Source organism: Netta rufina (genome assembly GCF_964035555.1).
Source record: "Netta rufina genome assembly, chromosome: 1".
Classification (NCBI taxonomy): Eukaryota; Metazoa; Chordata; class Aves; order Anseriformes; family Anatidae; genus Netta; species Netta rufina.
The window spans coordinates 30,298,784-30,324,446 of record NC_140123.1 but is presented as its reverse complement, the minus strand read 5'-3'; the positions used below and the strand labels follow the sequence as shown (position 1 = coordinate 30,324,446).

The 25,663-nt window shown below is 43.5% G+C and overlaps 1 protein-coding gene across 1 annotated transcript in view; it reads right to left on the bottom strand.

The window, feature by feature from the left end:
- The window catches only part of SIAH3 (siah E3 ubiquitin protein ligase family member 3), a gene marked incomplete at both ends in the record, with an annotated part of 37,930 nt that overhangs the window by 1,484 nt on the left and 10,783 nt on the right, over positions 1 to 25,663 (bottom strand). The window lies entirely within an intron of this gene.

Genomic DNA, 25,663 nt, shown 5'->3' with positions numbered 1-25,663 from the left:
TCAGCCATCTGAGACAGAAACCTGGTTACCTAAGACTGTCTCTGCAGTCAATAGAGGGATGCAGCCCTTTCCACCGACTGATTCAGACCTTAGCTGGAGTAATTCACCTGCAAAACGCGGCACCGGCTGCTGCCAGAGTGACCGAGGCTGAGATCCAGTCTGTCTGGCTGAACCTCAATTTTAGGTGTTTATACATAGGAGGACACTGTCTCCTTCTGAACTGCTTTGGAGATGCTTATAAAGAGTGTAAAAATTAAGGGTACATATATAAATATGTACATTTTAATATATGTTTTAGGAAGATTCCTGTAATTCCCCAGATACCCAAGTGAGAGTGACTGCAGTCTGCTGTGGGTTTATAACTTGGAGTGGTTAGGTAGGATAAACCAAGGTTTTTATGTCCATGCATGGATCCAACCTCTTCATAGCCTGCACCTTAGCATCTTTCCTTAAAAGATTGAGGAGGTTTCTATACAGGTACCTATGAGGGAAGGCTAGAAAATATGAGATGGTTAAAACCCTGCCATGTACACATTTGCACAGCCTGGAAAAGAAGATGTAGGAGGTGTAAGCCATGAGACGTGTCCATGCAATGCAGTGGGGAGTGCAGGGAGTACTCCACCATGAGCAGCATTGGGGGCAGTCACTACAGGGGCAATGCCATACCTGAGGTCCAACCTCTGTTTTCCCACATTACACCATTACAACTGCCCATAAACCAGAAGAAACACCAAAAAACTGAAAATTCAACTGCTAGCCTCATCTATGTAAATTACCTCAATGTTGTGTTTTGAGTTTTTCTGCCCCATGTCTACTCATTTAAACATTTGTACCCAAAAAATAAAACAGGAGCAACACGGATCTAGCATCTAACAATTGTCCTTCTCAATGCCACATCCAAACTCACAGCGGTTCTTACTGCCATCAGTTTCCTCCCCCCCCCCCAAAACTTGCATTTTTACTTTTCAGGACATTTTGGAAGGCAACCTCTTGGGTCAGCTGTCCAAACATTTGGATAACTGGGGCTTCCTTGCCAACCAGGATGACCCATTTCTGGGTGTCCATTCAGGATCTCCATTTGTCAGTAGCTGTCTGAGAGACATGACAGCTAGAGCAGGGTTACGATTGCTGCTGCATAATGCATGGCTCTTCCCAAGACACTAAAGGAAGATGTTTCTACTTCCTCTGACATTTGCTATGAAGAATAATTGACAATTTAAGCACTGTTACTGGACTTCATAGCTTTTTCTCTGGAAAATTATTATTGAAGTAGTTCTGTCCTACTTTTTGGCTTTCTTATTTTTTTAGTTGTTTTGCTGTGTAAAATTCAGGAGTATAAACTTTTCAACAAGATAATGAATTGAGGACGGATAAATGACTATCATTGTCTGGGAAATAAAGCAGGTCATTATAAACTAATCGAGGTTTGTGGCTTTAGCTGCCTGCTTATCGCGATGGGATTGCTGAAGAGGAGTGGTTCACGCTTAATTCTACATTAATTTTTGCATCCCATTACGATGAAAGTTATGGTTAATTTAAACTCTTTTGGTGAAGGAAGCTACTGCAATGCTAGATCGTAAAAGCTTTTTAAAAAATCCCTGAAATGCTAATTGCCTCGTAAAATGAATTCTAATCTCCCAATCTAATACAGTGGGTGTGAGCAATTACTTTCTCTCACCAAACTGTTAATGCAACATTAGTGATTATACTAATTAAAACTAATGAACTCATACTCACATGCTGATAAACCTCTCAACCACTCGACAAGTTCCAGCCTTCTATCAGTTTTATTTAACTCCTCTTTTGGAAGATGAATCTTAAATTAACCTCTTGAATAACATTCAAAATTAGGTTTTGAAATGCGAAGCTTTATAGACTGTGTATAATTCCTCTCCAAAGATTATCAGAGTCAGAGAAACCATTTCCACCGAGGATGTAATTGAATTTAAAAATGCATTCTCCTAATTTGATAAGCTTGGACAGCAATGGTAGCTCATCCATCTAAGCTGTACTCAAGGTAAGAAAATACAAGTGTCGTGATATGGCAATCATGATTCATGGCTCAAAAAACTGGAGAAATAATTTTAAATGATCAATTTATTCACTGTATCTAGCATCTTTCCTTTATTTTTTATTTATTTATTTTGTGTCTGTGTGTGCACAAACAAATGAGAATTCCCTTCAGCGTGTTTCAGTTTTGAAAATTTTTCATGAATCACTTCAGGAAAGGATTTTTTGCTCTAACTTCAGTCAGCTCAGGTTTGTTGAAAATTCTGGATTTTCTGCACAATCCAGATGATCTATTTTTATTCCCAGAGTAGGTGAGAATAATCTTCAAAATCTGATTTCTGAATCACTCAACATTCCTGTTTCTAACTACTGAATTTTGTAATAATCTGACAGAAACATTTTAAATTTCCCCATCTCTGTGCAAAAGGTTTCACAGAAAACTATTATTTCACTTTGGGGGATAAGTGGAACTGCTCGGGTGCCTGTGCCATTGTTGGTCTTTCATATGGCTGTGAATTGAACCTCTAAAATCGAAAGACAAAAGAGGCATAAAATGGTTACCTTGAGTGCATTTAAATACTTAAATATTTATGGACTTTTTTTTTTTTTTTTTTTTTTTTTACATGTTTAAGCTTCCCCACTTTCTATAATTTGTTTCCTGATACCTAATAAAATTAAGTTTATTGCATTGTTTTATTAGTCCAACCTTATTCTCCATAATCTTTTAGCTTGTTGGCCAATTTCAGTCAAATTTAACCATGTGATAGAAGTCTCAAAGACTTTAGTTTTCGACTACTTTTGTGAAAAGATGCAGCAGGGTTGAAAATTACGACCCTTTTGTGTCTCCAGAGAAGAATAGCTTGCCACATGGGCAAAATCGCATTTTCAAATATGAGAGAGCCTAAACAACTGCACTTTGAGTCCAAATGTAATATCAGACAGCAGAAAATCCACATGAGACAGCGTCTTTATGAGCAGGAGAAAAGGCTTCAGTCAGAGTACTCCTCATTAGACCTGCGATAATCCAGTCACAAGACACAAAACCCCAGGAAAGCAGGATCTGCTGCTCACAGAACAATTTCTTTTTAATGATGTAGCTTATTACAGTGTAATTCTTTGTACATTTGGCAAAGAGCAATTTACAAATGCACGGCACTTTTCTTAAACACACACTTATGTCTGAACCTGGGACACAGTGCTTCTGGGTCCTGCCCCATCCTTTCTATAGACTTTCTAATAAAAATTCAACAAATTGCTCCAGGTATGACTCATCTGTTCTAACTTTGACATTTGAGGAGTGGGTGGCTAAGTCTGAAGTGCATCAGCTCCTTTTACAACCCATGCAGAGCTCCAGAGTGCAGTGCTCTTTATCTCAAGACAGACCAAAGGGAAGTCCCCCTGTGCACTGCTCTCTGCGCACGGGTGGGATCACTCCCATCCTCAGGGCAGATACATGTTTCCTTTTTCCTTTTTTTTTTTTTTTTTTTTTTTTTTTTTAATTTTATTTTTTTTTCTATTTTTTAACCAAGGAGCAGAAGGGCAGCCCCATTCTGGACAGGAGGAAGTTGTAGCACTACAGGCTTCTTCTGCTGTTCTGGAGACAACAGAGTATGTGGAGAGAGAAACGGGTGCCTGTCCACACATGGGGGGAAATCCCTGTGTCCTTTGCACTGTTACACCTCTGGTCACCAGTGACTTGATAGAAAATCCACTCAGAGCTTGTCTGAAGCATGGTTATTAATCCATTTTGCAAATTTGGAAAAAAATAAATCTAGCACATCCTGAAAATCAGTGTGTGCTGTCTACTCTCACAGTAGTTTCCCAGTTAAAGACTTTGATTAGAAAAGGGTTCAAATCCCCTGGAATTTGCCTAGGAATGCCTTAGCCACGTGTGGAATAACTGGTGGGACTTGCACTGGAGCTTGGTCACTGTGAACCCCAAAATTCAAGCAGAGTCAACAAGAGGTAGAGAAGACACACAAAAATCTCTGAGTTCAGATTTCAAAGCCTCAAAGATGGGGCCTCCACCCAGGAGAAAGGGCTTTGGTACTACTCTTGCTTGGGGGATCTTTTGTGTTTTATCTAGCAAACTCTTTAGGTCATCTGTGGTATAAACAGTGGAAACAGAGGCAGCAACCCTGGCCAGCTGAGCTCCTGATCCTGCTGGGTGCAGACACCAGCTACTTCATGACTCCTTGAGCCCCCATTTCTGCTGTGCATTAGCACAGTTTCAAGCAGGAGGCTGTCCCACGCAACCCAACTCCTTGCAATTAAAGTCCTGATTTGCACATGAGAGGAGGATTGAATCCAGGCCTCCCACCCCATGGGAGAGGACCCACACCCCGAGGGTGTGGTGTGAAAGGAGGGCAGACAGCACTGACAGATTGTGGAAGAAATAATGCTGCTCAGTTCTTCAAATAAAAGGTTAAATGTCATCTTTCTGCAACTCCCAGTGTTCCCCAGTGCTAGACAGGGAGCCTAGATGGCTCATTCATACTTTTAGTTACAGCAACGCATATAGTGTGCAAAAAAATGAGCTTTATGTGCCTGTGAACACCGCAACGAGTGCTGAGAAGAAGATCCCAAGGAGTGAGGACAATGACTTGTTCACTGCCTAGTCAATAAACATTCCTGACAGCAAAGCAGGTGCTGTGAGTAATCATCATTTTCCAGACACTTCACACCCGTGCAACTGCATTTTATCTGGGGATCACACACAGCCTTTTAAATGCTCATTAATTCACATAAAACCTGAGCTATTTGCTTGGTGAACTCAGTGGTGTAGTCTGAATGCCTGGACACGGCAGCCATCCCAGACCAGCAGGTAGTGCTCCCTCTCTACCCCTGCCGAGCTTTAGCACACCCTGGGACACTGAAGCTTAATCCTTCTCCTGAGAGGGAACCAGTATCTGCTTCCTCCGTGGATCCAAACTCATTCCTCCTCAACCATAGCTTTTTAGCTGAATTATGAGGGACTTGGTAACAACAACTCAAGTTGTTTGGGATAACACGTCTTCATAGGAGGTACTTGATTCAAACTGACTTCAAAATATATATTAAAATACACATACATATACACAAACAAATACACCCCCCCTTATCGTACATAAACTCATAACACTTGCAGATATGTATCAGGCATTTTTTAAAGTAAGTAAAAACGCATCGCTTTGTCCAGGTTAAACCATCCTGGTACATTTTTATTTAAAAAAAGTCTGCAGGTGGGACCTGGCGGATGGAATCCCATTTATTTTGACAACGTGTTTATTTTTGCTGTCCTTTGAAATCACCAACAATATGAAGTTTAACAAGAGCAAGTGTCGAACTCTACCCCCCAGGTCCCTTAACCACAGCAGATGCTTTTGGTGAGAGCTCCACAGTGACTTTCGGAGTTTCTATTTAAACAAATTGGCAGTGAAATGTGTTATTTACTCATTTTTCTTACCATCTTCCTCCTTTTACCTGTCTTTTGTTTTGAGAGCCTGGTCCCTTCTCATCTGTATGGAAACTGCTCCAATAATTTTCTAACTCTCAGTTTCTTTCTACCTCATAAAAGCTCTGCCACCCACTAACATCCACCCCCATGCTACTTACACCCACCACACAGGGACAGATGCTCCAAGGAGCTATAAAGGTGACATGAAGAAACTAGTGAGTCTTTTAATCCTGGTCTCCAGTTAATTTTTCCTCTGCTATTTTTTAGTATGCTAATGAGATTTTGTAAATCTCTCAGATGAAAGAAAAGAGAAGAAAAGAAAAAAAAAAAGCCCTCAACCTATTTTGTCAAAAGCTCTACTTCCATATCTGAAATTAAGAAGTTCAGACCAGGGCTCATGTTGGGGATTTATTTAAAATTTTAATTACACAGAATCCTATTCATTATGAATGCATCAGTTGAATTTCTTAAGTACTGAATAATAGCTGCCTCTTTGGCAGTGGGGAAGTAGTTGTTTTCTGCACTATCTAGTGGCAGCGAGAGGACAACTCCAGGCTCATTTTGCTAATCTCACTTTGCAACATAATCAAGCATGACTTGTTGACACGGCGCACAGTATGTGTTAATGGCTCTCCTCATGCTAATGACACACCTCTGAGCATGCAGAGAAAATCCTGCTTTAGTCCGCGTCCACACTGTGGCAACCACACATCCTGGCAGCAGAGGACCCTGAATTTTAGTTGAGGCCACACGTTTTCAGAGATATTTTTGGAAAAAAAAAATAAAAAAAGAAAAAAGGAAAATTGTTTTTTAGTGTTAGCTATAGATGTAACAAAAATATGTTACAGCATTTTCAGTGTATCCCAGATGGAAAGAAAGACATTATTCTCGAATTAAAATGCCTTGCTTGCTTCTCAAAAATCAGGCTTTTCAACATAAACTGTCATGCAGTTTTGAAATGCAAGCAAGAAAATATCAAGAAACTTGACATTCTTCAATACATTGCAAACAACGTAATTATAATGAAATATAAACAGGCTCCACACTAAAGCATTTCAGTCTCAGACAGACTTTCCTAGGGAGACCCAGGCAAAGACATCAGCGGGGTGGAATGAGGTCATGAACTCCATCTCTCCTGCTCTAAAACCAAGTTTGACGAACCTCCCATGTGGATAACTTCTGAAACTTCACAGATTTCAGGCTGGAGACAAACCACCTCAGCCAAAGCTGCAAATGGGAGGTGTGGACAGCAGACAAATGGTCTCAGCTGTGTTTGCTGGATCTTACTCTGCAACTAGGCATCAGATCACTTTCTGTGGTTTCTTTGAGGAACAAAACACCTGGAGGATATGCAAGCAAAATCGTATACATGGGATGATTCCTGTGAAGAATCTGGCACAGATATATATGTGGATGTTTATATATCCTGGAAATTCTGAAGTTTTTGAAACGAAGGGGAATAATAGAAGATAATAAACTGCTCCTGCTCCACTAGGAGGATCCTGCAAGGCCACAAGGGTCCTCTTGCCTTTACCCTTTAAGACCTTTGCAGAGGCACCCCAGCAAGGATCTGAACTGAGGCTGTTTTGGTTGTAAGTCTTCTTTTGCAGGAGCTGGTCTACCATCATGACCATGGCAGGAGTGTAGACAGACTCTGCTTCCAGCACGGGGAGTTTCCTTGACCTGCAGATGGCTGCTGGGGACAAATCCAGGCCCCAGAGCCTGGACTGCAGCTACCAGAGGTGGAAAGGGTGGGAAGCTGGCAGTCAGAAACATGATCTTCCTCCTCTCTTGGAAATTTAGAGATAATTTGAGCATTTGCCTCTCCAGGTTAGTTCTGGGGGTCCCTCTGCAGCAGCAAATGGTGGCAGACTGCCCAGCCTCACAGCAGGGCTGGAGCCATTATGGATTTAGGAGAAGCTAGGAAGGAGGGTGAGATGTGCACTCAGGAACTGAACTGCAACTTGAATTCGCTTTGCTGCATTTTAGGACTGGGCACAGTGCAGTAACAAGAAACCATAGTACAGAGTATTTGGTGTAACATTACAGCTGCTGATGGGTAGGGGCATGGGGATGTTTACCCTCCTCTCTTTGGACAGGATAAAGATTTTACATCTTGTTCAAAGCAAGGGTGATGCCTCTAAACACCATCCCCTTTGGCCACACAGGGAAAGAATCAGGAGCCAAGGTACATGCTATCAGCTCTTGTTCCAGAAGCATGGTATATAACCACTGCTTATCAGCAGATCTCTCTTGATGCAGTGCTGGTTGTGGCTCTGGGTGATGCAGTGAGCAGCCTGCATATGTAAAAGGAGATAATCCAAAATCTAGAATTATCTTAAGATTCACTTCATGCTTTATCCACTTTGTATTTTGTATAAAGCCTGTTAACAAAGTGCAAAACCATTAAAGGCTTTAATTAAAAGCAATGTGATAAAGTAGTTCCTGGCTGCATCTGCTCTGTCTGATAGGGAAGGCAGAGTTCATAAGAGCCCTATATCTGACCTGTTGATTTTGTGTTTTACATTTGCACCGAGGAAGAAATTAATATGGAAAAGGAAAAAAAAAAAAAAAAAAGAAGAAGAAGAAGAAGAAGAAGAAGAAATGATTGCCCACTGTGCTCATAAACTTACCAGTTCAGACTGGCTTTAATAACTCATCATCCAATATTCATTTACAAGTTACTACAGTAACAGCATGTCTCCAAGAAGAGCAGATTCGCTGGTCTCATCTGAGATAATTAGACCAAATCCACCCCTAGACAATCAAAATGCTTCCCTTCCATCAGGCAACCTCCAGCTATCACAATTATATGACATTTAAATTCACTAACTGCTCTTTCAGGAGCGCCGAAGGACGGCACAGGCATTGCGGATCTGCTGGAAGGAGATGAGGGGGTGGTTGCTGAGCAAACCTACAACCTCTCTCGGTGGGAGAAATGTCTCCAAGCCCATCCCAACCACACAAATAGGGCCAAGGGTGTGCTTTATGGGTTATACATTGCATTTTTCTTGCAGCTGTCATGGGGTAATGCACAACTGCCCTGGGCTGGGGCAGTGTAGGTGGAGCAGAGAGACCACGGGGCATGCAACACCACTGACATCTTATATGGCCTCGTGTGGTGGAGATTGTGCTCAGGTTTTGGGAACATTAGAAAGAGAACAGAAAGGGAAATAAATCATGCTGTACTCAGAGTAACTCTTCTTTCTCCTCCACATCCCTTTCTGTGGATGCATTTGGTTTTGTATCACAAATACTTCTTTTAATTTTGTACAAATCATAGCTTGTACTTTCTTCTTCCTCCCCCTCAAATTCTCAAAGAATAGTTCTTCTAGAAGTTTTCTTCATACCGGGAGGATGCAGGTGGAGAGAAAGAACAGAAAGGGAGGCTCAACTTAGCCAGAAAGACAATGTTCCACCTACGGTAGGAAAATTATCTCTATTAATAGAGTCGAAGTTTAAAGCAATAATAATAATAATAAAAAAATCTAAGTTAACATTCAGGCTTATGGAAAGGTACCAGCCCGACATCTCCCAGGTTTGCAGTGCTCTCTCTTCCTGCAGAACTAGCAGAGCAGAGAATGACAGTGTTCATTTTTTTCCACCCTGTCCTGTCAAAATGCCTTAAATCTGAGACAAAAGTCTTCCTTAGCCAGGAGAGGTTAGGTCAGTCACCATGCTTCCCATCCTGCAGCACTGTCTTTTGGGGGAAGGAAAGCCCTGGCATCCTCTGGCCTCACCACCACCTCTGCTCTGAGAACCAGCAAGAGGGATATCACCAGGGGGTGATGATGTTGTTCTTGGGAAACAGTGAACAATCTAGATGCAAGACACCCATTGCCCAACAGAGCCACATCTCATGGAGTTTACTTAATTTTAAAGCTGGGGAGACCCTTGCTGGAAATCCACTAGCTAGGCTGTGTAGGTCTGATTGCAGCACCATGGGCTCTTTTTGTCAGCTTTGGTCTCTGGATCTCCATCCTACACTTACCATTCCTGAGGATTAAGGTTGGGGTTGGGGTTCCTCCAGTGGAGGAAAGGGAGCGGTTTCACAAGACATCTCAGCTACCAAATAAGATGCTCTTGTACTTTCTGCCTCCTATTTTTCTGACATTTTGTTGACCTACTTGGTGAGTTGATTCAGCCTCCTAAACCAGCAGAAAATGATTCCCTTTTTAAAAACTGATTTACTAGCCCATTTTCATGCTGTCCTGGTGGGATGAATTGGTCATCGAGTGGTCAGAAGTGCCCCAGGAGCAAGGTTGAGCTAGGAAAACCACTGGAATGGGTTGGAGATATAGTGGGGTGGGCAGGAGCTACTTGCTTAGTGAAGGCTGTTAGGCACTTACAAGTCTCCATGTTGTGTCAATATATCTTCCATCTGTCATTAAAACTCTTCATTTCCCTACTTTCACCCTATGAACATATAGCGATGGCTGAAGTTTCAGCCATGGCCTGAAGTTTCCAAACCCACAGTAAAACCAAGTAACTCACCTAACTGCATTATGTCTGTAAGAAAGACTTTCAAATCTGAGCTACTCACCTGAGGCTCCCTTAATATAGAGATAAGATGTACCTCCACAGAGCACTTCATCATCCCACGTTGAGCATCCCCATCTTTGGGGAAAGAGGAAACTACTGTGTGGTGGCTACAGGAGATGTTCACTTCTTTTCATTGGGTAGAAGTAGAGCTGGGGTCACCATCCAGAACTGGACATCAACCCCAGAAAGTTTCCCACATTCAGTACAGCAGGAGAGTCATGACTCGGAGCAGCGAAGGGTGGTGGGAGACAGCCACCGTGACTGTTTAATGGGTGATTATGAGCTGCCTATTTGCCTAATGCAGAAAACCCCTTGAGCTGACACATTTTCTTCCTGGATAAGGACTGGGAATCCTAATTTTCAGGCTTCTAGGTTTAACAGTGAAATAAAACTAATTTACAGCTCTTGCCATTAGGAGGACAAATTTTCATCTCCGTCCTTCGGGTGAGAGGCACTATAACAAATGAATGATTACTGACCCATGATACCTATTAGAGATTACAGTTGGGTCATCTCATTTGTTGTTTTAACACATGAAATTAAGAGCCCTAGCAGGGCTGTCAGAAATTGAATTGATAATGAGGTGAACACTGCCTGTACCACAGGCTTTTTCTGGAATTGCCTGTGGGAAAAGCCCAGAGACAACAGGACCTTGAGCTTGAGGCCTGAATTGTGGGAGCCCAGCGGGACTTTCCACTTTGCCACTTGCACTGGCTTCCTTCCATTATTACCTGGAAGTGCAATCTAGCCACCAGGAATTAGATTTCACACAGACAAAGGAACAGTTAACCACATACTTACTTGGGCCTTTTGCTTCTATCACTACCTGCAGCTAAATTGCACACCAAAGAGGTTTTAAATCAAAAGGAGGTAAATGGATAGGCCAGCTCATTCCTAACACCAGCCGCCTTGCCAGAGCCTGCACACTTAGCATGATGCTGATTGCAGGCTGGTCCCTGCTGCCAAGTAACATAGCTGATCTCCTTCAAAAGCATCGTCGGTGCTGGGAAACAAATAATTTCAAGTTTTAAGGGAAATACCAAAGAATGCCATGGATCTTGCTTGTTCTGCTTGATGGAACATCATGACCTACTTGTTCATATGGACTCTGAGCTATGAGAAGGCAAAAGCAGACCTTAGGAGTCCTGCTGAGTCTCATGTCAAGATGTATTTAGCTTTTGGTCATCCCCTCCTGCCCTCACAGTTTGCAGGCTGTACATCAAACAAGTGATCTGTGGTCTCATTGTCTGAGACTCTGGACTCCAGCTGCACCATGGACCCTTAAATCTTACAGCCATCCATGATCTAGCAGCATCATTCCTCCCTGCAACCTACCCCAGTGCACCAGGCATTTCCAGTCATGCCAACGTTGTCCCATGTATTGAAGAAAAAGAATTTGTCAGAATTGTAAGAATAGGCTGCCCGTAGCAACTATCAGCTAGTCATTAATTTTTGTTTTTTTTTTGTTTGTTTAATTTTCTAATCTAATGCAAGATGGAAAACTACCCAAAGGCCCTTAAATCGTAGATGTCTCCTTAGTGCATCAATAGACAGAAAAAGATACTCTGAGAAGTATCCTACCCTTACTTTGTAGAGTTGGGTTGTATCTTCCTCTTTCTTTTAGGGTTTCATCTTAGCACTGGAATGGAAGGAAATTAATACTATAACCTCTTGCTGACTGGTCTTTCTTCTGCAGCACATCGGCAGAACTAGCTGTCCTGTTTTCATGGGCTCAGGAAAGCACAGGAAACAAGAGGCTCTGCAAGGTTGTGGTTTGAAGCTACACGTCAAGAAGAGCTTCAGATTTAGACCATACACCAAAAGTTAAAGGATCAGTGAAGGACTTTGTATCTTCACTGTTTTCTTCCATCCATAGCTCTTAGGCCAGTGCACTCCAGCACAGAAGAAGGCCATAGGAACACAGCTCCTCTGCCATTGCAAACTCAGCAGTCCCAGTTCTTACCAGTTTAGGATGCAGATAGCTTACCTTACCCCTGGTTGGGGCTTTGTCAGCACTGGTGTGAGCAGCTAACTTCAGGGGAGGCAAAGGAGAACCTGTTCTCACTGAAAGTGCTGATGCAGTTATAATGGGAAAGCTCCCATTCCTTTTCTGTCCTTGCAGTCCCAACTCATTTATCACAAAATGCTCTGTTTCCCCAGAGCTTCTTTGTCTCTCTGGAGGACTCTCGAGGCTGCTAGGTCAGCATTGCAAACTCAGACCTGTAAGTCACATCTCCATTTTACTTCCCACATGAGCTTTCTCCTCATTTATGCCCACTTTTTTTTTTTTTTTTTCTTTTTTCCCTACATGAAGATCTGTTTTAGTTTTTGGGCTTGCTCCAGCACCATTTTCTGAGATTATAACCAAGTATTGATTATTAACAGATATATTACAGAGGCAATGCTATTGAGGATACATTAAGTAAATGGAGGAGCCAGCCCTGAATGATTCTATGATTTTATGCTTTTTCTTCCTTTTGCTCCATTGCTGTTTATCAGAATGGCAATTGGCAGCAGAAGAGGTGTACAGGATCTAAACCAGCTGTGGCTTAAACTGGCCAGAGATCATCCAAATCAATAGGTTATGGAGAAGAGTCGGTGTTGTGTTAAATAGCTGTGGGTTGGTACTGCCCCAGGTTTCACAGTAGTTGCGTGGATGACCTTGTGAACTGAGAATGATTCAAGAAAAAAAAATGTTATGATTCAAGAACCTCATCATTGCGGTCATCTGCCATATTGCTTGGTGTTTCATTTACACTTATTATCACTCAATATTTTATTTTCTTCTGCCCTTAGAAAGGTGTCAAACACTGGTAACAGTGATGACTGGCTACTAATTTTCAGGCCATGTAACCCAGGTGGTGAAGTAAAAAGGACAGTAAAAGAGCAGGGAAGGGGAAACACAACCATAATGCCAAGCAGTGGACATCATGGTAGAAGATGAAAGTGAATGTTTCAGGATGAGGAGTGGAAGTTAAAGAGATTTAAGCATTACATTAATATATGAAGTAAGCTACAACTATTTCTTAACAGTCAAACGTAAAAATGAACATCAGTGACATCAATATCACCCCAAAGTGACTTGCAGATGTGTTTTTGCTGAAGATCCTTGCTATTGGCCTTGCCCTGCTGACTGTTGGTAGAGAAACATATGTGGAAAAGTTAGAGAAGACTATATATGAAATAGCACCATGTGCAGCTCAATCATCAGTAGCTGTAAAATGGCAAAGTTATAGTTTAGTATGCCCTTCCAGTTCAGCCTGGCATTATCCTGATGCTGGTATCACCAGGCTGTTTCTTTCCACTAACTGTAAGGGGTGCTGAGCAGGACTAAGCTGAGCTCAGATACAGACGTTTGATTTTTTGCTCCCACTTTTAGCCAGCATGAATCCCACCCTGCCTTGGCTCCCAAGCTTCCTCTTCACCCCCCCCCCCCCCCCGCTTTTTTTTTTTTTTTTTTAATTCTGCCTCTTTCTGGTCCATCTGCCTGGCTGCACACTGGCTTGTCCCCTTATTGCCTCAAACATGTCCCCTTGTCCCCATGGTCTTCTTAAGATCAGAATTTTTATGAATTTATGTTCTCCTACTGATACCACTGCTCTTCACTGAACACTACCCTAGCCAAGCTGCTGTCAGCATCCCACTCTGAACCCAGACTGCTTTTAGGGTCTCAGCTAGGTGGCTGGAGTACCTCCATTTCCCATATTGTGTGAAGACATACCTTGACACTGACTCTCTGGCTGATAAACTCTATACCCAGTGGTCCCTTATGTGAAAGACTCCATGTGATAAAGCAAGCAGCCCTGTTTTCAGCAGGGCTTGCAGCCTATAAAAGGCAGTGATGCACTGGGCTTATTTACGAGGCCTAGACTGCCAAATGAAGGAGGTCTGTGGGTGGATGTACCCATCTTAGGTGACACAACCTGGCTTAGAGTCTTTCCCTGAAGGGACACAGAGCAGACCGAATGCATGCCAAAGATCACGTGGTATAGAAGGTCAAGGCCCAAACCTCAGACTCAGGCCTTATCTCTAATTTATGAGCCTAAGCTACATTTATACAGGCTTCCCTGGCCCTGTGGACAGGTGGTTCAGTGGTTCAACTCACAACTCACATGGTGTGGCCTGCTGGGAGCAGTCCTTGGTCTCTCCCAGCCCTTGGCCACCATTTAGGAGAGGTACCTGCTGGCATGGGTTAAATGTGGAGAGAGTGCTGGCCATCATGTATCATGGATTGCAGCCAGCAGGTGGCTGGGCCTTGGCCTGCTGTGGTTTGGTGGATACAGCCATACCTAAATTTCCTGAGCTCAAAGAAGGCTCAGCTTGTGCGGTCACATCAGGAGAGTTCATGTGCTGCCTGAAGGTTAATGGTTGCATTGAGTCTGTCAGCCTTCAGGGTCATCTTCTGACACTTTCCCTAAGCACTTGGGCATTTGGAAAGGAAAAGTAATAAGCCCTTTCCCATCTTTCTTTTGACATCTCATGTCAAGATGCAGCTACATGTCGGGTACGTGTGTGTTTTTATAAGGAACTATGTAAAAAAAAAAGCATCCCTTCCTTCAAGTGCATGCGGTGTCAGCAGCTCTTTTGGAACAGTTTCAGCTCCTCAGCTGCACCGCAGCCCTTCTGTGGCTAGAAGAGGGCATTCAGGCTTTACCTTCCCTGTCAGCTGAAGAGCACTGCTCTGCAAACTGCCCTTGAAATCAATGCAGCTGCTATATTAGAAATACTTAACACATAAATTGTAGGACACGGAGGCAGTGCGCGTTACAAGGCATGATAAGCGTGCAGCGAACCTGCTGTACAAGCTCATTTCAAAACCCAGCACGGACACCTTGCTCTCTCTCCTGCTTGGTTCAGAGCTTTAAGGGTGGATATGCTTGTGAAGGTATGTGGGCAACCCCATCCAGACTCTGCTTAGCCAGAAATGGGGCTGAGCTTCCTCATGTCATATATGTATTTTTAATGCTGATGTACCCACACTGCAGATTCAATGGTAAAATGAGATTCCCTACCTAATTTGGGCACTTTAACTTGAATCTGAGGATGTCACTGGGTGGGCAACAGTTAAAGAATACTAAAACAGGAATAGAAGTGCCATACCTACGTTCTAGTAAGTGCTACCACGGGTCTTGATTGTGTATGAAGTAATAAATAATTATAAGTGTGCACTTTACTGTGGAACAGCTAGACAGTGAGGGTAAGAATGGGAGTTATCTGTGCAAGTTTTCATGTGCCTGGGCATGTGAAAGCCGAGGAGACCACTGTAAAGATATATCCAGACGGCGTTTTTATTTCCAAGCCCACCAAGGAAAACTACATCTACGTGTGTAACTGTTAGAGCCATATCATCTGTGTTCACAAACCTGAGCCTATAAAAAGACAAGCTCGTTTGCTGGGGAAAGGATTTCTCCGTGAAAAACCTAGAGGTTCTTTCGACGTGCCAAATTGATTTCTTTGTCTTCTCTTCAAGCACGAATATCAATTAAGCTGAGGTTATGTCCTAGCTTAAAAGCAGGGTGAGATTTATGTGAACAATCAGTTTCAGTTACAGGGAATTAATCTTAAGTGTATAGTACAGGCATAGGACTGCATTACTTTCCTTTTATGTCATTTGTTTCCTGATACTGGCACTCAGGAGCAAGGGTATCTCAAGTAAAATTGGCTCCTCATTATACATCCAAATCCCATCAGCACAGCTACAGACACCTGGCGAAGGGTCACATTCAGTAGAACATGCTCAGCTGCACGCAGGGGACATCGTGCTTCAGTAGAGGCACCTCAAGGTTTTGTAGACATCGCTGGGGAAGGAGCTGCATCTCTGGGGGACAGCAGCAGATGCTGAGCAGCCGGAATGGGTCTCATTTGTGCTGGAGCAGTGCATTTCTCACATGGCTGCGTTACTGTTTTGCCATCCTCATTATTTCTGCTGTTATTATTTCTCTTGTGCTGAATACAAGAGATACCTCGTGAAGGACTGTATGGAAAGGGAGAACCACCATAAATCCAAATTCTTGGCTGAACAAAGCCACCACTGTAGCCATTGCTCCTACTCTACTGAGCAGTGCTGTTACAAGCACAGGGACCGTGGAGGCTTTCACAGTTTGGGTAGTGACATGAGGGAAGATAAATTTAGGATTTAGCCCTAGTTTCTGTGGATTGTGTTTTAGAGGAGACAGTAGCTGAAAGAATCCAAGCTGAAGCTCACTGTATCCACAAGAGACATAGGTAAGGACTCATGTTTCTTCTAGCCCCAAGAAGCTTCTCTTGGCTGTGTGATGACTTCACTTCAACAGGAACAGTGCAGTGTGATACTGCTCTCAATCCCTCCTACCTTTACAGCACTCCTGTGGGAAGTAAGAGATGTGGTTCCCATCCCATGAGAGGGATTTTTATTTTCAAAGTCTCTCTGCAAGTGGTGGATGAAAAATAGACTGGAAGCTGCTGCCAGGGAGTGGTGTCTTCTGCTTTCCATGCTGTCACCTTGTGTTGGCTACGCTCACAGGTTAAATACAGGATATAGACCTTCAAGTTGCGTGGGACTGCCTGATTTTGCACCCAGAGAAAGTGGGACAAAGGTGAGCTGAGCAAGGTGGCCTCCTAGGCTGTCATTCCCCTGCTAATGGGACTGAGCCTGGTGTTGGTTGTAGCTGCAGAAGGGGTGAGAGGAATGATACTAGGCTCAGCAAGAGCAAGGATGCAGTCTGAAATGCTAATATGGGTGTTCCCTAACTGTGGTGCAGACAATACCAGTGGCATGCAAGCCTGGGATGGTGACATGACCTCTCAATAATAAGACAACCTTACCAGCACTGAGATCTTGGCACTCAGCAAAAAAATTGCTTGCGGATGGGTACATCCATGTCATTTATGCCCTGACACACTTACAACCTCCTCTCTTCCTCAAAACATCACTCTTTGTGATCCCAGAGTCTATCTCCTGTCTCTGGCTCAGCTCAGCTACACACTCTCGGCTCAGACCACTGAGGAGAAACTGGAAGAGCCTGCAGAGCAGAGACTCACAAAATGAGAATGGTGAAACAGAAGAAGTTGAGGCAAGGATATGCAGTAGATAAAGGGTTCGGGAAGAAAAACGTCAACATGGGAAATTATAAAGTACTAGGAGGCCACAAAGAGAGATGGAAAGTGGAAACACAGCAGCAATGCAGTAGACGTGCTCTGCCCCACCTGACGGCTCACTGCCTGGCCAGCAAGGACTCATCAGGTGTGTTGTCTGGGACATTGTGCATACTAATGCTTAGCCTGGTAGCACATTAAATTCCAGCTGTCTCTTGTCTGTATCAGCCAATAAATAACTGTGTAATACTTCAAAGTTTTGTAAATTCTCCTACTTACAGAGTCTGTCTGTGCATAGCAAGGGTGCCTGAACAAAGATGACCTAGAAAAGAAGGGTTACACTTTTCTTTTTCCAATGTAGAGAGCCAGCAAGACCAATAGAAGAAAATTCGGTTTCTTTGTTCATATACCCTCTCTTCATCTTCATCTTCATCCTGTCTCCAGCCAATTAAAAGAAGAAACTTATTTTGATTTGCTGGTGTATGGGGGTAGCCACAAAGGCAAAGGGGTAAAAGATCCAGCTAGGGCTGTATTTGCACTTGCACACAAGTGGGAAGTGCTGCAAATGGCATGCCATGATGTTGAGACTTCTTAAGTAGAAAAAAAAATCAGATTTTACTAAGTCAAAAAAACAAAATACTTTCGAAGATCTAGACTATTTAGTTAGTAGAATGTGACAGCCTGCTGGGCTACAGTATCTATAATCTCAACAGGAGAAGTCTGGTAACATTTCCATACTCTGTGTTTCAAAGTTTGGAGATCACAGAAAGAATTCCAAAACAACTCAAAGAAAAATGTGATTAATCTAACTGAACATCACAGGTTTGCAGGCATATGAGCTAGCCAATATAGGCTGAAAGTCAAAGGAGATAGCAGGTCACTGAGCCTGTCTCCTGATCTGCTTTTGCATTTAACCTAAGTGTGCCCATTTCCCTCCACTCAGTAAAATGGAACCTTGCATTTAGCCAGGTATCTTCTCTATTTGGCAGAAGAAAAGAGCAGAGGACAAGAAAAGAGACGTCACCAAGACTGTGAAGTGAAATCAAAATAAGGGTGAACTGGGTCTGGCTGGAAAAGAATGAGCTTTCTTCATGGTAGTCCCTATGGTGTTGTGCTTTGGATTTGTGACCAAAACTATTTTGATAACAAGCTGATGTTTTGTGTGTCTCTGAGCAGTGCTTGCACAGCATCATGGCTTTCTCTGTTCCGCACCCTGCCCCTGCAGCAAGCAGACTGGGGGTGGACAAGAGGTTGAGAGGTGGCACAGCTGGGACAGATGACCCCAGCTGTCCAAAATGATGTTCCATGTCATATAACATCATGGTGACCAATAAAACTGGGAGAAGTCTTGCCAAAGTGGCCTTTGCTTGGGGACCAGCTGGGCATCAGTCTGCTGGTGGGAAGAGGTAAGTTGTAGCTTTTGTATCACTTGCTTCTTTTTCTTTCCCTTCCTTCACTTACTAAACTGCCATCCAGACCCATCTAGACCCATGAACTGTCATCTAGACCCATGAAGGTCTCAGTGATATTACTACTATAAACCCAAAAATCCTCTTAGAGTGGCACCAGCTGTGGAGGCACTCACACTTACTGAAGAGCAGTTTGGCAAACTGAGCTGCAGTGTGACCCAAACCTAAGACCGAAAAAGCAGGAATGTGAACATTTCTGTAATGCTGAGAATGACACAGTTGGAAACAAACACATTTGTGCTGTTTATGGAAAAAACAGCCCAGAGCACCAAGCCATCTCTGTGCTCAGTTCAGCGGTGGGGAAGGACCTTCGTGAAACAACACTAACACAAGGCAGAAGTGACAAACAACAAACGAGCTGGTCCCTGCCATCCACCACTGATAGATGTGCGATCAGCCCAAATGGCAGCAGCAATCCCAGCCCTACAACAGAAACAGCTAAAGGGAAAGGGCAGCAGGAAACACCTGATGCACACCAGTTGGCTGCAGCGGAGGAACCGTGTGAGCAGCAAGCGGTGCTGAGCATCGTCAGCTGGAATTGCCAGGGTTATTTTGGGATTCGTGTCAGGATGACCAGAAAATAAATTCTTGAGAAGCAAGTGGCATGAGGCCAAGATTTGCACACTGGCTTTGTAGGAGGCATCCCCCAAGGAAATGGGCTGAGCTGGTAGTGAAGACTCGACCTGTGGTCTTCATCCCAGCAGATGAGGGTTAACTCATGCTGTGGTGGCTTGCTTATGTTTCAGGTGTGATGGTGAGCATCTGCCTGCTGCCACGATGAAGAAGGGGGCTGTAGGCACAGGATAACACCATCTTTATAAAATTACACAAACTTCATCCCACTGGCCAACACTGCAGCAAGATGTCTTCAGGGCTCCCTCCTTGTCCCAGTTGCTATTATTATTTCACAAGAGCTCCTGAGGGTCTGTTGGCAACCTGGTGTTTTCTGGCCTTAAGCCAGCTTCCTTATGAGTGTATTAGCATCTCCTGGTCCATCTGTGTGTGATGAAAATGCTTAGGAGGTCTGGTAGGCAAATGTGTTGCATCATCACTTTAGCAGCTTGCTGCACTGTGCAGTTTGGGTTTCTTGCTGTCCTCCACCTCACTGAGGAGGGACCAAGTGATAAATAAACCCAACCTGGTCTGGTGCAACTGCAGTGACAGGGTCTGGGAGCGTCTTTTTTTTGCATAAAGTGCACTTACGGAAACGTGGCAGCATGTTGCTTCCAAATAAATGCAAATACAGAAGGAATAGCTAATGTGGGTCACTCCCCCCTGCCTTTGGATGTGGTGAAGGACACTGCGTTAAAGTCTCCTGGCCATCACACTGACATTTCTGAGTATGGAGCCAGCTCTGGCACCCTCAGTGTCTCCTTTCCCTGCCTCCTCTGGGACAAATTGACCCTGCCTAAGTAAGAAACGGCTTTCCTAATCACATTAGGATCAGCTCAGATGGTGGAGAGGGTAACAAAATTAGAGCTTTTAAACCATTATCTCTTCTCCATGAACGTCTGCATTAATACAAGCCTGCAGAGAGGTAAGGGAAGCTGAGCTATGGCTGATCTCATTATAGCTTAAAAAAATAAAAACGTGATGGAGAGCTGGTCCATGGCTGTAAGAAAACCACCAGACTTTTTGTAAGAGACAAGAAGTGGCTGTCTTCAAGCCCTGGATGCTTATATTCTGTTTTTTTGATTAAAAAAATAAAATTATCTCCAATTCCTCATATCTTTTCCTAGGACCCACATACAAACTAATATATACACATATACTTAGTCAAGCAACACGCCTATGCTTTCATATTATATGTGTCATGCCACAGTGTTTTAATCCTGTTGTCTGCATCCTGTTTGATGTAATAATTTATTGTAATATTTTACATAACCACCATTGATATATTGTATAGAGAAGTCAGGGAGCGTGTCTGATCTCCTTACTATGACAGGCAATAACTGAAGTGATATGGTTATTGTACTCAGAGAGAAACACAAACTCTGCAGAAAAACTGGCCTGGATGAAATGGGGAATAGGACTGGGTTTTGACGATTGCAAACTAGACAGCTATCTGGCAGATGATACAGTGGTCAGGAATCCTGTCATGCACCACATTTCTCTTAAAAGCATCTATTTCTCACATAGAAACCACTCACATATTTATTAACATAAATAAGGCTTATAGTCAGGACTACCCTTTGACTTATTCAAAGTGCATTTTACTGTAGAAAAAAAACACTCTATAAATGTAAGCTAAACTTAGAAGGTCAAAAGTCAAACCAAAGTATTCTGAAGATGTCACAGTCACATGGGTTCATTACAACACACACAAGCCCAAAACACAAAGTCAGTGTCTGCAGCTGGGGTTGTTCAGTGATGTCCAACCAAAGATCAACCTGTGAGCTTGGACACTGGACTCCCTGTTGTCTTCATGGCTGAGTTTTCAGCTCACTCCCTGGCTCTGCTCAGACCACTCTGGCTACATCTCTCCAAGATGAAGTTGCTACAGCAATAGCTAACCGTAACCAGGTGGAGAAGCCAGTGGCATTTAACTTCAGGCAAGAGATTGGTCCCTACTTCTCCTTTATTTAGCGTCACAGACTTAACCAGTGAATCTTGGACTTTGATACTGTGCTTTCTGTGTGCAAGCATCACTTCTGCAACACATTTACGGAGATGTGAATAAATGCATGCACGCACGCTTAACACGCACACACATCTTCTTCATTGCTCCAATTTGGCAGAAACCTGAGCCTGTTCTTGAAATGCCACAGCTCAAATATAATCCCCTGAAGGATTTTGCAATGCAGATCATTCCAGCAATCTGGTTTACAGCACAGCCCCCCAAATGGTAATACTGGTAACAGACTGAGATGGGAGAGTAGGAACTTTTTAAACCTCACCACTGAAGTCTATTATGAAACTACTCTCTCCATCTACAGAGATTTAATTGCTACCTGACTTTTGGCCTCATTATATTCCAGATAATTAATCCCCAAGTACTAGGTTTTCACTCTGCCCCAAGACACTTCAACAGGTTTTCTTTGCAGGGGCCCTGAAATGATCATTTCCTGCTCTCGGCGCTGAACATGCTGTGCCAAGCAGTTTAATGCATGCCCATTAATAGCAGACCACTTTGCTGTATTAAAGAAAAAAAAAAAAAAAGAAAAAAAAAAAAAGAAAAATACAAGCCCTGCACTATCATCAATTTCGCTGTGAATTTGAATGATCAGAAAAATGCAGATTCGACCACCTGCTGGAGCATTGCCCTGTTGCTTTCAGGAGAGCTGGTTTTGCAGAAGGGCCAAGGAGCCACACGGAGCTTCAGAGCTGGTTTCTCTCCTGCCCTGGGTCATCCTCTGCCCAAGGGGAAGTAACTATACTCATCCAGAGTAAGGGACCCAAATCCAGCCTCCCTTTTTGGCATTTGAAACAGCCTTCCATTTCCATTCTTTCGCCTTTATTCAATTCCAGCTCCCAACCCCAGAGGACACCAGTTCTCCAGGTTCAAAGGCAGCTAAAATCTCAAGGAAATGAGAATAATGCACTCCCAGTTGTGAAAAACATAAAACTCAGCTGCCATTTGGTCCTGAGTCAATTCTACCACAGATGTAATTCAGCCAAAACTTCCCCCTTTCCTCATAAATAAGCAGCAGAAGGCAGTTGCTGCAGTTTTTTCCTCTATGGCTATCACTCAGCAGAGGCAGAGCTGGAAAGCATCATCCTGCGAGTGATGCCCAGGGGCAAACAGAAGGCATCTTGCATGAAATTTGTACTTTGGCCCCTGGAGACCCAACAGCATCTCTATTTTGTCTATGGTTTGGGTGACAAGTTGGCTGAGATGATGCCACACAGACTTGAAAGTAACTTTCACGATTTATTTTCTAGGCTGTTGGGGCTGGCATGAGCACCCCATCAGGAACTGAAATGTCCTCACAAAGCTCGTGGTTCATGAACTTTGAGGAGAGGTAGGGAACGGGGTCTGTCCTCCAAGGGGCTCATGTTCTTGTCTATAAATGCAATCAGCTTACATTTACTTGTCATTTCTTTTAGCAGTGTATCTCAGTTTGTTGTATGTAGCAGGTGTCTGGACTGATTATCTTTTAAAACAGCATAATTAATGGATTTCTATGCCTTCAAAATCATATCTATTTTGATCAGCTTCAAAAATAAAATAAAATAAATCCCCTTGTTTCTGTTCATACGAGGTGTGAACCTGTAAGCGTTGAGCCCCTGAGACTTTCTCTGACTTCAGAAGAGGTTTCATCTCTCATTCCACAGAATTACTCAGGACGCCTCCTTCATTAACAGAGAGGAGACTGGGACCTTCTCCTTTCTGCAACACAGACCTTGCTTTAACCTCAGAAAGGTTTTAGTTTTTCCAGCTCTAAAGTGAAGGTAATGGTATTTATAAGCAGGCTAGGGGTTTCTACTTGAGGAACGTTTGATGAAAGCCTGGCTATTTGCCAAAGACAAGCATGATATTTTCCAGACCAATGAGCCATTGCCTCTCTGCTGCAGAATGAGAAAAAAAAAAAAAAGAAAAAAAAAAAAAAAGAAGCACATGAAGATCCAGCCCCTGGAAACAGGAGCTGCAATATTCATTTAGAAATGGGGCATTAAGGCTGGTACCAAAAGGATGAGGGAGTGGGAAGCCCACAGCTGGCTCTACTGGTGGCCACAAGGAGCGGGACAAGAGATACTCCAGGGGTAGATGCTCTGCAGGGAGAGGTGCTCTCTGGCTGCTTCTGGCTGGAGAAATTGGACAGGTCAGGGTGCTGTTGTGGGATGAAAAGTAAAAACAGCAGTCTGGCAAAGTGTGCAGAGAGCTGTGACTCTGGCGCATGAGATAAGTGGCAACTTGCAGACTTTGCTGCTTTTTACAGAGTGCTGAAGCACCGCTGCAGACAGTGGTTTTGCAAGCTGGGGTGACTTTCATGAAGCCTCAGAGGGCAAGAAGTGCTGATCCAGCAGCTGAGATGGGCTGTAACCACACCTGCAGAGGCTGGAAGGGAGAGGAGCGTGGGGAACAGCCACTGAGGAGGGAATGGGTTGGTGCAGAGAGCACCGAGGGAACACAAGACTACTGTGAAACTATCCCGAGGAAGAGGAGTCTCACTGAATCGATACCAGCCTCTGCTCTCGATTAGCTGCGATTGATTTTTCTGGGGTTATTTCATTGCTTCACCCATCCCCAGCAAAGTTAGCTTGAGTTTTACAACAGACGCAGCCTTTCTGTGGGAATATCAAAGCTCCCCTGAGCAGGAGGGGAGGGATACTTGAATTGCCAGATTTTGTGGAGGATGCCAAGTTGCTGCTGTTTCTTTAACATTCAGAAACAAGCAAACAAACAAAAAACACTGAACAGCTCCTCCCCAGTTTCCCCAAAATCCTTCTGAGGCAATCAAGTGTAGTCCTTTTTCTGCTGACAGTGTCATTTCTGTCATATTTTGCCCATAGGCATGTTGTGATCTCTATCAACATTGTGTCTACCCTGGAGACCTTTTTAAAAGATGTCTAGGACCTGAAGTTATGGCCTTATGCTCCTGAAAAAGGATTTTGGCTTTGAGCACCAAAGCTTCACCCTGTTGATCTGTCAGTGATGTTTCAAAAAAGGAACCCTGCTTCTGCCTACCCATCTCCAGCTTTGCAGGCTCCTTCCATATGCCTGTCCTCAGCAATGAATGAACCATGCTGTGAGAACACAAGGTCACTGATGAGAAGTTGAAGATGCTGTCTTGCAACTCTCACTTTGTTTAGGCCAAGGAAGGCACAAATGTGCTGCCCCACAGTTCCTGGGGTTGGTGGCTGAGACCTCTCGGTGATCCCCAGGGACAGTGGGATGACTCCCACATGACAGATTGGTACCAGGAGGACTATATCCTTGAGCACTTTACAGGAATGGAGTAGACATTTAACTCGTTCCTCAAGGAACCCTTGAAGAGCCATGCTGGCAGACACAAATTTCCTTCCCAATTAATATTTGTTAGTGCCTGTGCATCACTTAACCCAGAAATGGGTTGTTCTTGATAGCAGTCACCTCTTTTTTGGCCGTGACAGGCCAGGAGCTTTATGAAAGTCTTTGGTACCTACTGTGTCAACAGAAGGGTTGATTTATGGTCCACTTAATGAATGCTGTTCTATTGCATATTGATTTGCTGTGTATTTAATAGTTGAACTTAAAAATGATGTGAAGGCCATAACTATGTTAAGCCTGTGTGCATAGCAAAACTCTGTGACATAATAAAGCCAAAAAATTGTTTCTGACCTGCAGCTGGTGCATCCTCTCCCTCAAAACCTACTAAGCATCATAGTTAACACATTCTTTGAAATATATATATATTTTTTTCTCAGAGGTAAACTCATAAGCTAGCTAATTAAATACCAAATTGGTTATTGCGGGTGCATTTACTGGGCATGAAAAAGTGATGCACCTCTGACATGCCTCTGTAAATATGTTTTAAATAAGTCATTGGTAGTTAATTACCATACTGTAAAATTAAGGCAAATAGATGTTTTTTAGATGATATAAAGCAGCTGCTTCATGGTAATTAAATAACATAAATGGATTATGCTTAGATAAAAATCCTGGAAAAGTGGGAGCCTCACAACATGGTATGGCATTTATTGCTTCCCCAAGCATCACTTCTGGATTAGAGGAGGTACAAAAGATATGTCCACGTTAACAATGAGGGCAGCACATGAAGGAGGTGAATCCCAGGTGATTTATGGTTATCTTCCCAAGAGTTTGGCTTTGCTAGGGAAAAGCACAGAGGTCACTGCACTGACGCATGCCTTTCCAAGGCATCACCTTCAAACTCAAAATAGGTGGCTGATTTTTTCTCTGTTTGGAAACTGAAAGCAAAAAGGCTCTGATTCTTCTGTCTTTAGTAGTAAAAAGTCCAGATGTTGGTGCAGATCCAACCCGAAAACCCAGTGCTCTACCAGAAGGGCAGTTAGATGGCTACACATGCCTCATGGTGTTCACCTCTGACCATTGCTTTCTGTATGCCCCCATGTCCTCCCGCAGCCCCAGGTGGAGTGGGCATCCTTTGCTTCCCTCCTGAAGGCAGGCAGGGGCGGTGTAATGCGTAACGCTGTGGCAACGTGATTCCTTCATTCCCTCCCAGTGGTGGCA